At 35.7% G+C, this 15683-nt stretch overlaps 1 protein-coding gene across 2 annotated transcripts in view; it reads left to right on the plus strand.

Moving 5' to 3' along the window:
- KCNC2 (potassium voltage-gated channel subfamily C member 2) overlaps positions 1–15683 on the plus strand; it is a 110681-nt gene that overhangs the window by 10377 nt on the left and 84621 nt on the right. The window lies entirely within an intron of this gene.

A 15683-nucleotide genomic window follows, 5' to 3' on the forward strand; every position in this document is an offset into this window, starting at 1 on the left:
ATGGACGTGTTTGTCATTTGTCTCCAAAAAAAGGCACGTGAGGCTGGTGTCTGTGACCCATGAATGTTCAGCAAAATTGGTTTGGTGCATTGCAGCTACAGGGTCTCCTTGGTTAGTCATTGTGTATTTAAGTTGGTGCCTCAACAGCAGAACAGATTAAGTGGGGGAGTTAAAAAGAAGAAAGCATTTGATAAAAGGGAAAATTGCATCTTGGTGGAAAATGAACAAGTACCATTATAGAATGAAGCAAAGAATATAGTTTCATAATTTTAGTTTATCACAACATAACCAACCAAGCCTTAGTACTGGCAAAGACATTTTGTATTACTTGTGTTTTCTATCAGTGGTATTCATTGTTTTAAGGATGGAAGGTGTTGGTTGGTTTTAAACTGCAGGCTTGTCTACCCATATTTATACTTGTTGTAATTGCCACTTCCTTAATTTTTAAGTGAGAAGGGAGTGTTGATCTTTTTAAAATGACTTCTCTAATGACTACATTTATTGTATTTTGGAAACAGCTAACATAGCTGGTACGACTCACTTTTGCAGTAGGCCTCCACCTTAACCCAGGTTTTTTGACAGCTGAAAGTATCTCCCAAAACTAACTTCTGGAGAGTCCCAGAGTTCTTAATTTTCTGTTTCCTCAGTCTTTAGTCCCATCTCTTTGCATGTCAGTATCTTGCCTATCACTGAGCCAATGACTGGCTATTGTAGTACTTGTGAATCAATGGCTTTCCAATGCTTTTGTAATAAAATGAGCCATTCTGCTACAGTTTCAAGTACGATGACTGTTATAAATACCTCTCTACTGCTAATGCCACCTCTAGTAGCCACATTAGCAACTTTTCTTTGAAAGCTTGATGGCATACATCACTTACTGAAATGAAAAGCCAGCAAAATTTCAATGATTTTGTATTCTCAACAATTTAAAGAGTCTGGGGCATTTGGTGGAAGAAATGTACCCATTAGTCTCTAGAGAAGTACAGATTTAGTTCATCTTGGGTTTGAATTTCATTATAGCAACTTATCTTGCGCTGGAATCCTGACAAATTCATATAAGTTAAATGCAATGGTCTTTGAAATAATTTCTGCTTTTGTTAAACTAGCAATAGTCAACGTTATAAAATAGTGTGAGGAAAATTATTACACTCCCGTCTCATGCTGCTACTGTTTGCGCATTCCTTGAATATATAGATCAGGATGTGTGCATTAGTAATTATAGTGAACAAACATTGCAGATTTTATTTTTTTATGTTTACCAGCAATGCTATTCTAAAATAAGGTAATTGTTACAGTTTCTAATCATACTGTGAGCAAAGTTCTGCCTCCAGAAACCAAAACCTTGTCTCTGAAAGTAAAAGTCTTGGCAATAGTGGAGGCTAAAGGAAAATGCGGGATAGAAATTCTTCTTTGCAGTTCTGCTGTTCAGACAAGTACAATGCCAGTGTGCCAATTATGTGCATTACAAAAACAGATGTGAATTGTCAGTCTGAGATAAGAGGATGAGAACATTCGTGGTCCTAGTGCTTTCAAACTTCAGGTGGAGTTTTTATCTATATGAACATACAGACACACATATATACATATATACGTGCATGTATTAGTGTTCCTAACCTGTAGTTAGGAAAGTCAAGAAGATTTTCTCTGCTTTTTTTTTTCTTTTTTTTGTCTGCTTGTTCTTCAAGACTTTATTAAAGAGGGCTACAGTCCAGATCTCATTATTTAATTCACAGTGTTATTGCTTTTACTTGTTTAATTCAGATCCCACCTAGTAGTTCAAGTAGAGCTTTGTGGATTCTCTGAATATTCTGCTTTATAAGGTTATGATAGATCTATCTTATTGGCCATACTTATATCTTGGCTATATAGGCATGTAGTATTTTGTTAATTACATTTATTAGTAGATACAATGTTCCATCCTTTATGAATTGTACCTCAGTAAAAATCAGAAAAAAACTGAAGCAGTTCAGTGAGTATTGGAACTAAAGAAATCTCACTTTCTGTGAATGAATGTCTTATGGTTGACTTCCAGTTCCAATTCACCTTTTTCCTGCTGTTGACATATTATAAAGCCTCTTCTGAGAGCAGATTTGTTGCTGTCAGAAAGTCTTTAGTTTCCATTACAACTTTCTTCTCTGTCTGGCCCCTTATTTTCACAATTGGGTAGAGATGTAACTGTTTTCAAAATCTCTATCCTCTGGTATGACTTACTTATAAATGGCCAACTGGTTCGAAGTTGTTAGGTGGGGGACAGGTGAGTCTTTTTCTTTAGAAAACAAAGATAGTAAAGTGGCATTTAATTTAAAGTCCTGATTAAGTAAAACATCTTTTTGACAGAAAAAAATTACGTTTATACCTGCTACATCGGGAATATTAACTCTGCCAAGGTAACTGGAACTCCAGAACAGGTTAAAAGAACAAGCAGAGGCTTAAGTGCTGTTCTGACTAGGTATGGATTTGGCTGACATAAGGAAATCCTTCCACATTTGAGAACTATGCCTTTTGGTCAGGAAATACTAAAACAGGGTGGAAATTATTTTACTATTTTTTGTGCAGTCACTACTGCATTATGACACACATAATGTTTTTTAAAAAATAGTTAATTGTTCCAAAGCAAACCGATGTTTTATGGTGTCCATTTTTATGGACAGACTCTAGAAAAATGTAAACAAGAAGAATACTCTTTCCACAGGTTTATTTTCAAACATCCTATAAGATTTAAAAGAGAATTATATTACTTCTATAGAGTTATATGGAGTGGTTCAAAAACCTATAAAAAGATCAAGTTCTTCTGGTAAATTTTATAGTCTTTCACTGGAATCCTACTGTTTTTTATTATTATTAAATTCTGTATATTGTTTATATTTTTATGAGAAAATTTTAAGAAAAACATTTCTCCAGAGGATGCAGCTTCCCTTTCTGCAGCTGTTGGTAAGGGGCAAATATAAACCAAAATCAGATTTGGCAATCATTTTCATCAGATCATGGTGATAAATGCATACTATAATTTTTTTTATCTTGGAAGTGTTGCAACCTGTTTTATTATTAATTTATATATAATTTATTTATTTATTGTTTAATGTAGAAGGAAGAGAGGAACTGTTCAAACCAGGTTCGTGCATCTGTTTCTTGTGAGAAATACTGAATGAAGAGAAACACAAAAACATAAGAGCCAACATTTAAATACAAGATGCAAAAAATCACAGTACAGTGAATGCCGTGAGTAGTATAGGGGTTGTGTTACAAGTGAGCAAGGCAAGATGGCTGAAGGCTGTGTCCATGTGGGATAATGTTATTTTTCAGGCAGCAGGAGAGTTTGAAATGATGTAGTTGCCATTGCTTCTAGGAGAGGTGTTTAATGTGCAGTATATTAGGGTAGTGACTTTTTTCCTGTTTTATTTTGAGGAATAATCCCAATGGCTAGTCTGAAGAGACTTGACCTTACTAAAATTATTTTTAGTTCTGCTTCCCCAGACATATTCCTTTCCTTACTTTCGCTCTCCCTTTCCACATGGTGAAATTGTTTGTTTCAGGCTAGGAGGGCCACAGAAAGTGAAGAGGGCTCAATGACTAAAGCACTAAGAGGGAATTCTGGAGCTCCAAATTTATTTCTTTGCTAGGCCGTAACATTTTCTGTGAGTCACTTCTTTGTCTACAGATAGAGATAAGGATTATGCAGTGCTCAAATAATGCAATAAACGGGCATGGTTTTTTAGTTGGTGACTGTCAAATGTAATACAAAGAGGGCTTTGATGGTTTTAAAGGAAGGTTGGGGATAGTCTGCTCATCTATGCCCAAAGGTAAGCATGTATAATCATCTCATGGTCTTTTTCAGGACCCTTGCCTCACTCAGTTTACAGCATAGATCTGTGCTGAGAACAAACCAGGTTTGTATACTCACTTGGATATATGCAATGATGACTGTGAAAGGAACCCCCCTAAATATACTGATAATCTTGTTTGCAGAGCAGAGTTGGAGGAGTGTATTCAGATATAAAGGCATATATCCCATACCTGAACAATAAGGAATAAAGAAAACTTTGAGTTCAGTAGGTAAACATTGTCTGTTCTGTGAACCGAGTTGAGGCAGGGTCTACATGGGAAAAGACTCTTCAGTAATGTTAATAAAGATTGCTTTGTAGCATATAAATATAAGAGATCAAATTCAGGTAGGGGTTGGCAAAGGTATGGTGTTTGTCTTAAAACTTAAAATTACTAAAATAAGAGGTTTCCAGAATTTTATATTAGTGAAAACAATTTAATTCACCCACATTCTCATGGATTGCTTAATGTTTGCAAAAAGATTTGGCATTTGGCTTGTGCAGTTAAATTCTAGCAGAACAGAGTAGAGTCTTAAAATGAAAAAAATTGGGCAATCTTTACAGTAGGCTTATCTATCAATTCCATCTGCAGTATATCAGAATGATTGTTCAATATTTTCATGTTGATTCTTGGTTAGTTTCAGTAGTCACTTTTGGAGTATAGATTCGTTGTGATCCTTAGTCAGCAGCCACGCTGGAGAGGGCGTTTGAGCTTGCATGCTGTAATTCTAGTGGATACGCTTTATCAGACTTCTAAAAAAGAAGGAAGGTTCCAAAGCTGTGCCCAGTGTGAGGAATAATTACAGCAGCATTTAATTATGAATTTCAAGAGCCTTCTGATTGGTTAGTGAAAGCTTGTTACTATTGTTTGCTGCTTTTTAATATGTTAATTAGTGTGTTCAACTATATAAACAATCAGTTGCCTAAGTAAACTGCAGTATTGTATTGAGTTGCTGTAAATTTTGGTAAAAAATTTTTCCAAAGGAATAGGTAATACCTATTCTTTATTTCTGAAATAACATTCATCTTTCTGTCGTACCTCATCTACAAGACTAATGTATAGAAGAATTCTAGTAGGGAAATCTTCCCATATAGATGAGTGAATTCTTTCCATGTAGATGAGTGCATTTTCATGAGTAAGGTGTCATCCAGTAGTTTATTGTGAATCAATGCCAGAAATGTTGCTAACTTCTGAGTTATTCAAAATGTGGTCGAAGTCAGTGAGAGCAATAGAACTGCCGTAAAATTTTTTTGAAGTATTCTGAAGATCTGCCTGTATAGATGCCTGAGAGCATTAGCATTGTTAGTTTGATTTCCCCCTCCACCCCAAAACCCATTCCCAGTTCAACTCAGGCTTTTACAGTTCTTTTGCATACCAGGAAGTTGTGATGAATTATTACAGGAAATTCATTAATAGTTTAACTGATGTGTTTCTGTGCTGGAAAAATGTGTAACTATATTTGGCCAAGATTTGGGGATGTGTTTAAAGCACGTGACAACATTGGCTGAATCAATTCCAAAAAGAGGGCAGCTGACAAGTGTTAAATCTGCTCTGATCATGGACAGGCAAACAGTTTCTTCATTCAGTTAATTCTTTCGGAATAAGATGGGGGATAAACACATGAGCTCAGTTTCTTTATTCATCTGAAAGGATCACTTCCTGCAGTCTTGACAAGGGAAGCTGCATTTTTGGAATGTCTTCTGAGGCTTTTGAAGTTTGAAAAATTCTTCTCTAGCATGTTTTCAGTAGTTGCAGAGAGCAGGGCTAGGTTTCAGCATGATTCCTTACACAGAATAATCTGTGATCTTGAAACAGTATTTTGCATATACAAGATTTTATTTAGAACTGAATGCACATGTCCAAGCCAAAAATCAGTTGTAAAGTGTTTAGCAACAGAAAATACATAGAATTATAGCTTTATAATTCTGCCACATATGGTTTTTCTTCTGTGCATACACTGTGCTGATTTTGTCCAAGGTTCTACATTTGCCAAAGTTGGTTCTGGACCAGGAGTAGAGTATGGGACATATCTTGTTTCGCATTCACCATATAACCTGAAAAAACAAATCTTCCATTGCAGGAATTTAGCATAAAAAAAGTTAGGCATATTCCTAGGGGTAATGGCAAATTGTTGGCATGGGTGGCTAGTTTGCCAGTGATGAAGGGAGGGAGTGGTAGCCACGCTAATGAGCTGCAATGCTTTTTAAACTGAATATGGCACTAGATGTTAGGAAGATCCTCCTGCACTGCTGTAAGGTATCTTAGAGTGAAAACCCTGAAAACTTAAAATGTTTTCAAAAGTTACCATGTTAAAAACTTTATAACGATTGGTGTTATTTTACTGTTCTTTCAAATTCAGAATGTTTGTGTTTGCAAGAATGACACTGGCCCTTCCTGCATTAGTCTGGCAACCTCTGAATCAGGAAAGGATTTCCTAAACTTAGGTAGGGATCCTGACAAACTGAGCATTATTGAATTGATAAGCTAAGGTGTTTGAGAGGTTTTGAGTGCTCCTATATTAATTTCCTATACATTTCCTATAAATTTCCTATAAATAGAAAATGAATCTGAAAAAAAAAAATATTAAGACCTTGAGAAAAGAGATTCTTAAAGGGAAAATCCAGTCAGGAGATGCTGAAGAAAAAGGGTATCTTTGAAATAGCAATTAATTAAAAAAGGCCATGGGAGAGAAATGAAAATGACTGTTGGAGAGAATTTTTTATTTATTTATTTATTTATTTTTTTTAAGATCACAAAGTGAGTGAGGCTCAGAAGATTAGGGAGTGGCATTGCCTTGAAATGTAGGTTGTGTTGGTTATAGTTGCTTCTAGATTTGTTTTATTCTGCTGCCTAGGGAAGGAAAAAATACATGTTAACAGTTTTGTAGGGTAAAAATATTTGCATTTGTCACAGTCCTTGGGAATTCTTCAGCTGATTAGAATTAAGTATTTGGAGGGGGAGGGGAAAGGAGAGGGAGAAACCTCAGTGCCCATTAACATAGACTTCTTGGGCATAATTATCACTTGAAGGTTCTTGAATTTTGAAAAACTATTTAAAATCTTTCAGTTTACAGTGAATCTTACTGAAGCCATGTCTGAATGGGAAAAATTCTGTTTACCTCAGTAAGCTTCAGAATATGGTCCTGTGTGTGTTTGCTTTTTATTTTTCTGGTAAGAATCAGTAGCTCAGAATCTTGAGATTATGCTTCTGGATAAACTTTTTATCAAAACTGGTGATTATTCTATAATATTTGTAGCTTTTTAGATACAAGATTTTAATATTAAATGTCTTGAAATATGTACCATGTATGGCACTGAGATGTAACTGGACAAAACACTGTCTTTGAGTCATTAAACGTCCTAATGGTATGAGTATTATATTATGGTGATTTTCAAGAAAACTCAACACTGTTTTTTTCAGTTCATAGGAAAGTGAAAAAAAAAGTCATGTTAAAGGGACAGAAGATGCTAATAAGATAAATGTTTAATATATAAAATTTGGAAAAACAGCTAGGTAGCATAAAGATTTTTTTTTTCCTAGAAAAATTGAGCTAGAAACAAAACAGCCTTTAATAAAATTATCCTAAGGCAGGCTATGCTGTAACATTCTGAATTGACCTACTCAAATTAATGCTTTTCCTCAATCTCAAAACCTTTTTTTAGGGCTGTAGTTGAAATAACATGGGTGCTAAAGCAATAAGAAAGGATCCTACTAAGGCTTTGAAGAAACTCAAATACCAGGTATTCCTCTACTTTTTTAAACAAAGAGAATCACTTTGAAGTTACTGAAGACTAAAGAAAGATACATGACCTGTAGTCCATCTTGGGCTGCTCTTCCACAAAACTTTCTTTATGTAGTATCAGCTAACGGTGTTTTTTATTCTTTTGGGAGAGAATCACAGAATATACTGCCAAGAATGGCTAAAATCTTACTCTGCAGAGAAAAGCTAAAGACAACTATAAATGATGGGGCAAAACTTTTTAAAAGAGGATGACCTTTTTTCCCACATTTCCCAGTGCAGGGATTCCCACTCTATTAAAAAAGAAAAATAAGAATGAATTAGAAGCATAATAAACATGTTTCCTAAGTCCTTATTCCTTCTTTGATCTTACCTTATGCCTTTTTGTAGTCAAAGTCTAGAAGAAACTGCTAAACACCATTTTTTAATTTTATTTGTAGAATGAAAAAAGGACTAAATTTTCTCTCAATTGTTATCTGGAATAGAGGAACGTGATGGTCCCTGGAATCCCAGGCTTGAGCTAATTTACTAAACAATTTACTGATTTTTAGGATCTTAAAACAGCATCAGAAGCTATGTAATGGAGTCCTTTTCTTTAGATTTTTTTCATAATTTTATATTACAGCAATAAAATTTTTGTTTGTAATTTGTCATTAATTTTATTTTTATGCTCACAGTAGTGAAGAATAGGTGGTTTGCTTCATCATTCATTTAATGTGCTTCTCTGTAATTCTGATAGTAGTTAGTCATGCTTTTATGTAATCCAGAACTGGAAATCCGTTGCTTAGCTGTGGGAGTCTTACCTTATTCAAGGGGCATTTCACAGTGAAACTGTTTCTGCTGTGGCTTACGAACATAAGAAAGTGGACTTGTCCTTGACTGTGTCATCAATTTTCTGCCTTTAAGATAGCACTGTTAATGCTAATAGCTAATATTAGTTTGATATGAAGAATGAGAGACAACAAACAGCAGAAGATTGAGTGGTTTAAAATAGCATAAAAATGCCATGCCGTTTGACCTCTAGGATACATTTTTATTATTAGGTCTAGGAAACTTACGCACCCTTCAATTAATTTGAATGCTTAGAAAAGGAGAGGGAGAGTAGTAATGAAGCTTGAAGATTTGCAGCACCTCTTTTCATGAATTATTGATGATGTAAATTAAAGTGTCAGACAGTCTTGATAGACTGCCTTGTCTATGACCATAATCAGACCATTTTATGAAAACTGGAGGTATTTTGGAACAAATAGGAAGAAATGGAACAACCCAATATATGAAAATCGGTATGTGTGAATGATGATTTTATGAGACCTTTCTCCAGAGCTTTGCTTTGGAGTGCCTTATTGATAATTGTTTATAAGCAAAAGTCTGTCTAGATATGCAAGATCAGTTATAGAACTGACTGAAGTTAGAGGCAATTCTAGTCCAGCACTAAACCCATATTTTTCTTTAGCTTTTTTGTTCAAATATGTGGCATGTTATATCATTCTCATTTCATAAGTCTGTTCATTTTTGGAACAAATTAATTTTCTCTTTCCTATTCCTGAAAGTCTCTTTTCTATTTTTCTAATTCATCTGTTTTTCCTATCCTTTTTATCTATTTTCCTTATAATTTGAGGACTTTCTAAATTTAAGTAACCCTTGGCTCCTTTGCAGAAAGATTTATCAGGAAGGCTCCATTCCTTAAGAGAACCGTAAGGGCAGGTCTTCACCTCTAAAGAGCTTCGTAGAGCTAGAGGGGCACCTCATTAGCTTAGATCTCTGATCCTGCAAGATAGAACACACGAGCAGAGTCCAAGTCTTTTTTTCCCCCTTTTAATGTGTGATGTAAAAATTCTTTAGATTCACAGTTTATTAAATACAATGAACAATATTCTTCTGTTTTTTTAAACGGACTTACAAACTTAAAACTGCAGGGAAAACCGCCTCTTATGTTTTATCCTATCTGCATCTTTTTTATATCCCTATTATAGAATTCTCCACACAATTTCTGCCTGAAAGTTCTCAGATGTTGTAGTATCTAATTTATCGGCTAGGTGGCCAGCAGGTGCAATTCAGAGCATCTAAAATTAGGAGTCAAGTTCTCTATCTTCTTAATGATTAGAAATAGAGGTTGGATGATAAAAATAGCTGAGAGAGATGCATAAATTTGGAAAGAATGAATCCCCTTTTGAATTTTTTAAATATAATTCTATTATATGTGACCAAAATAGGCCTTTATACTGAGTGTATTTCACTGATACATTTGTTTTTACATAAACAGTACTGTTGAGAAATAGGCAGGTGAATAGTGGAAAAAGAGCAGATAATTATATTTATGGTGTAAATACAGAATTGGCATTGATTTAACAAAATTTCTTGCTAAAGCTGGTTTAGCTAAATCAGTGTAGCAAGCTTGTATGACCATGGCTCAATGAAATTAAGAGTGTCCAGTACCTATTTAGTTTAGTTTGGATACCAAACCAGTTTTCCAATGCTTAACAGAATACACCAGAGGGTTGCTCTGATCTAAGTAAGTCAGTTTCCAAACCAGTTTAGCTAAATTGATGCAATTTCTGTGTAATTTCTGTGTAGACCAGTTCTAGTATTAAGGTCTTCAGACCTTAATGGAGTATTCCTAGGAAACCATTATTCTACAGCTAGAGCTATCAGTTTTGCTCCCTAATGCTTAACATGTCTGAAGTATGCTTGCTTTCAATATGTTATTGAAATTAAAGTATTTGAGTAAAATCAAATTGAACTGAGACTCAGATACCTGCTTCTATGTCACTGTCTGACCTTGTTTATTATTTTTCTGCTCCCATTCTTTGCCTTGATCTATTTCAGCTGTAAGCTCCTTATAAGCACAGACTGTTGTTTCCATATATATGTATGTATATATGTGACTTGTGCACATTTTGGATTTTGCAGTGGAAGTGCTAGTATCAATCAGAGGGTTCTCTAGTTGGTCTTGCAATACAGATAATAATAATGATGAGTTCCAAACACAATTTGCTGTCAAGTCTGTGACCTCATCAAAGTCAAGTGCAGTTGTAGGGAGCATTGAATATTCTTTTAGGAAGTCAGTAAAATCATCTCAATTCCACTCTAGCAGGTCTTATTAATGTTAATAGGGAATAACTGTGACAGCTGCTAGCATACTTTATTGCAAATTATAACCTCACATGACTGCCAAGTGATGTTTTTTCGTTCTTTGCATTCGTGCTGGATTCCCTCCTTGTTTGCTATGCCCCTCAAATTCACAACAGAGTTATTGCATGCTCTTCAGACATGCTGTGACTGCATGAACCCTGTTGAGGTACAACTCCAACTCTATTGCTTCTAAAATAGTGATTTCTGTCCTTCTTCCCTGCAAACCTCTGTCCTTCCAAGCCAGTGAGAAGAGGCTAGGATGCTTGCACCTCACAGCAGGATTGATAATGAGGGTGGGCTGTGTTCAAAATCAGCAGAGAACTTCTTGTAGGAAATTGCAGGCCTGTGTTTTCATGGTGGGTCACATGCAGAAGGATGAAAGAGTGAGGACTGTTGTCCTCTGCCATGTAAGAGAATGAGAATGGTACAGAAGGAGCAGGCAGAGACAACTGCTTGGATGTAACTGGGGAGGTCCATGCAGGTGCAGTCTTGTTTTTATCTTTCAGGCCTTTCTTGGAGATAGGATAAGAGACACACCAGAACATCAGCAACCTCAAAAGCTGTTTCTTCATAAAACAGTAACAGCAATCACAATCAAAAGAGAAGCCAGCCTCAGCCCAGGCACGTTTTTATATTAAAAGGTATGTAAATAGTCACTGTTCAAAGGGAAAGTGAAGGAGGGACTCAGCAGGAAACATTACGCTAGCCTGCAGTAGGCACGTACCTGCTCAGCAGTGTTGAAGGGATGTTCAAGTAGAAGGTACTGTGTTCCTGTGCAGTAACTTCATCCTCTGTGTGTGTGTGCATGTTTAAGATACAAATCCTAGTGCCCTATGACACTGTTTACCCAGTCAATGTGGTTTGTTACTGCCTTCACAGTTTGTTCATCAAACTCCACTGCATGTACGGTATAGATAGCTATTAGCTTGTCATGTCTTTATACTTCCTTGAAAGTGTTGTAATGAATTCAGTATCTATAGAATAGGCAATCTGGTGTAATAAAAAGCATAGGATCCCAGTCTGGACTGTAAATTGCTTTCATTTGGGACCACTGTGTTTTCTCTTGTGCTAAAAGGGTTTCCCTTTCTTTGAATTATGCCTATTCCACCTCTGTGGGAGTAACAATATTCTCATAATTTTGAGAGTTATTGAGAAAAATGTTATTTTTATAGGGTGAGTTTTAAAGAAACATTCAGAGATTAAATAAACGAATGATAATATGGTGATGCTGCGAAGACCTTCTAGTTTCACCATTGCGCATTAAGCTTCCTTCTCAACACTGCTGTGGGCTTCTCTGTGATTTGTATCCGTTCAAGCTGCCATTTGGTTCAGGATGACTAAAATATGCAGTGGTTTGAATGGACAATTTGCTTCAGTTTCGTGTTCAGCATTGGCAAAGAGGCTAGTGAACAAATACAGAATTTCTGTCAAAGACTAAAAACTCTCCTTCTCCAAATATTGCTAGAAATAAAGCAGTAAGAAAAACTACTTCTGAAGGATGGCTGCCCATTGTTGTTTTGTTTTTCCAAAAGATTTTCTTTGAGGCTGGAAGCCAACTGCATTTGCTTGACTGAAGTTAATGGCTACACCCATTTCAGAGGACACTGTCAGTAGTGCATCAGAGATTGATTTTTATTTTTATTTTTTGACTAAATGTCACTAGAAATGTCATAAACATGAAAATAATTTGCTTTAAATTTCAAAGCTGCAGGTCTTGCTGGTGGGATTCTAACCCAGGTCATGCAATATGTGACTGCTTGGTATCATTTCAATGTATTTTATTTCATACTTGCATTGTAGTTTCCTTCAAATGAGAAAGGTCGTACGAACCATAGTTTTCTTGCTTTATTGGCTGGTGGATGCTGATGGGAGGTGTTACCTCATGCTGATAGGTTTCTTTAATTAAGTTTGTTCCTAAATGTAGTAGCATTTATTACATTTTCAAGTATTAGTAGCCTTTGTAGGATCCTACTTAGCAGAGAAATTAATGTTCCATGGTTTTGGTCTCTGAGGACATACAGACTTTCCACAGTTTGGCTGCTGCAGAGTGTAGGTTTGATTCTGGATCCAGAATGATACTTTGTTTAGTCTGAAGCTAGGTAAAGTGAACAATAATGTTAAGAGGCGTGAACTTTCTTGAACGTGGATGCTGAAGCCAGGTTGTGACCATATAAGTGCCAACCGTGATTAACCCTTTAACTGATGAACATACACAAAAAAAAGAATCTTATTTTTCTGGTTACTTATGTAATCCTGTCAAGAAATTTGAAGTCCATTAACTTGAAAAGATTGTAGCTTAAGAAATAAGACTAAAATTAAATGTGCAAAGAGACTGATATTATAATAGCTATTATTTTCATGAATTCAAATTGCAAAATATTTGATAACATTTAGAAGATAACACTGCAGAGCTTATGCTGTGCAGCTGAATCCTGTATGACTGTTAATCTGACCTGACCTGTTGTGGCTTTTAAGGTTTTGTGGATTTTTTGTGAAACATAGTCTTATACGTAGACAGGTACAAAGGCTGTATGTTCAGCTGCAGTTGAACAGCTGTATAAATATTTTCACTTCTGAGAGACTTCCTATGGACAAGTAAGTGGCTGTCATCCAGGAACAGTAATAGGGGATAAAATTCTTTTCTTCCCAGGTCGTTTGCTTGAATGGGCAGACCGGGCTCAGGGCATCTTCCATTTGCCACCTGGGCTTCTATGAAGTAGTATATCTTTATTGATTATATTTGGGTCAAACCCTCAAGTGTCTCTACACTGCTTCAAACTTACTGATAATGACATGTTTTGGAAAAAAAGGAAAAACAGGGAGGAAGGAAAAGAAGGAAAGAAGGAAGGAAACAGGACTTACTCTTATCAAGCCTTATCAAACCATGAAGGTATTGCTTTTTCCTCATAACTCCTTTTCCTCTAAGCATTAGTTTCTGTTTTTATTTATTTAAATGATTATGGAGCAAAGATAGAAAGATGTGGACTGATAGGAGAGAGTCCTGATCACCAAAGTAACCAGAGATTTAGAAATCATGGCAAAGAGTGAAGGACTTAAGGGTGTTTAGATGAGGGAACAGAATACTGTGGCTGTTCAAATAGGCTGCTGCAAAGAAAAGAATAAGCTTTTTTTGGTGTCCATATCAAAAACGCCAAGATGTAATGGGATTAAGTTGGAGGTGGGAAGAGTTAATATAGATTTAGTTTCATTTTAATTTAGTTTTGTTTTAGTATAGATATAGTTCAGAACAATAGGGCTAAGAAGGTACTAGAAAAGATGGCTTGGGGAGGTTGTAGAATTGTCATCCTTTGAAGCCTTTAAGATCAGTTTAGATATCCCTTTGCTATACTGAATACAGTTAGATATCTACAATTAAACAGCCAGTGCATGGGTGAGATGACTTCTTTATGCCCTATCCAATACTCTGTAAAGAGGCAGGATTGAAAATATAAGGACCTCCCAGTTTATGAATCTGTGCAGTCTCAATGTTTCAAAGTCAGTCCCGCGATACTTAAGTGCATTGGTTTGGCCAGAACAGATTCTGATGAAATCAGATTGAGCCGAGGCCTTAAGCACAAAACATCAAGCCTTAATTTGCTCCTATCTCCTTGCATTTTTCCAAACTCTGTGGGGTTGAAAAAGATTAACAGTCTTTAGGATTTAAGGTTCAAATTGTACTTTTGTAGCTGGAGAGTTATAGAATAACAAGTGATTATCTTGGATGAGATCATACATGCTTGTTTTCTTTTTTTGTTCTTATTTGCAATACTAATTTGTAAGATTTTAATAAAGTGGTAGAAATTGTTAATATATGGTAGATAAGGTATTTCTAGTCACAGAAATTTGGGAACTATGTATTTTGTGAACATAAATTTGTAGAATAAGATGATGGTCTCAGATTATAGATTAAGATTTTGTGTATTCCTGAATATTTTTTTGTGAAAATTCTTATTCCATACTGTCATTGTGCCTAGCTACTAAAAACACTAAGTAATACTAAGTAACTACTACAGGATTGTTCTCAGCTAAGAGAATTGTGAAGTGAGGCAATGTAGACTGAGGCTATTTTGTGTTTATATTGAAATTGCTGCATAACAACAGTGGGACAGATTCATTTCAGGTGATAAGGAGGCCCAGAAGTCAACCAAGAAGGGTTGCTGTAATGAAAATTACATGCCCTTTTGGGAAGTTGGAACATTTTTGTTCTACACCCTCTAGTTGGACTCATGAAACAAGCTTTAGTTTTTTTAACAAGGAGACTCTGAAAGGTGGTCAAGGGGGCGCCAGATCCAATGTTTTGGCCACATCAAATCCAGAGATATCATTTACCATTTTCTGTGACAGAAATTAAGATTTACAAGTTTCTCGTGCACAGGAGAAGATGCTGGCCAATTTGTACCTCTGTAACGTCCATGGGAATGGCTTATACTGGTTTATAAATAATCCGGTAATGTATCTAACTCAATGCAGGGAAAATAGAAACATTTATGGTGAGCGCTTGTGCAGAAAATACTTCATCTTTATTAAGGGACCTAACTTTTTCTCAAGCAAGCAGCAGCAACAAGTTACCTGGGACAAGATTTTAAAATAAGTTTAGAAAACCTTGAAAATAATAATAAAAAAAACTTCTGAAGTACCCTCCAAAGCCTTGAATTCCACCAGATTTTACCTTGCACATATTTTACGTTCACTCAGCTGTCTCTCCTTCCAATTTTGTCATGCCTTTTGATGTTGTGCCTTTTCAGGTTTGTGCTTATGCGGATAAACGCCTGTTTAATGTGCATATATGCTTTTCTGAGTCAGGGCAATAATTTTTTCCTGTAGTGTGCATATTTCATACATGGAAGTATGAAAATGTATGAAAATCAGCTGAAATGCTGGGCAATATGTATTTTTAAGTCAATAAGAAGTATGTCCAAATAGTAGCTTAAAGGAGACAGAAACCATTCATAAAGTTTTTTTGATGAATATTTTAGATATGGGAAAGGAG

The sequence above is a fragment of the Apteryx mantelli genome, chromosome 1, assembly GCF_036417845.1.
Source record: "Apteryx mantelli isolate bAptMan1 chromosome 1, bAptMan1.hap1, whole genome shotgun sequence".
In the NCBI taxonomy this organism is placed as follows: Eukaryota; Metazoa; Chordata; class Aves; order Apterygiformes; family Apterygidae; genus Apteryx; species Apteryx mantelli.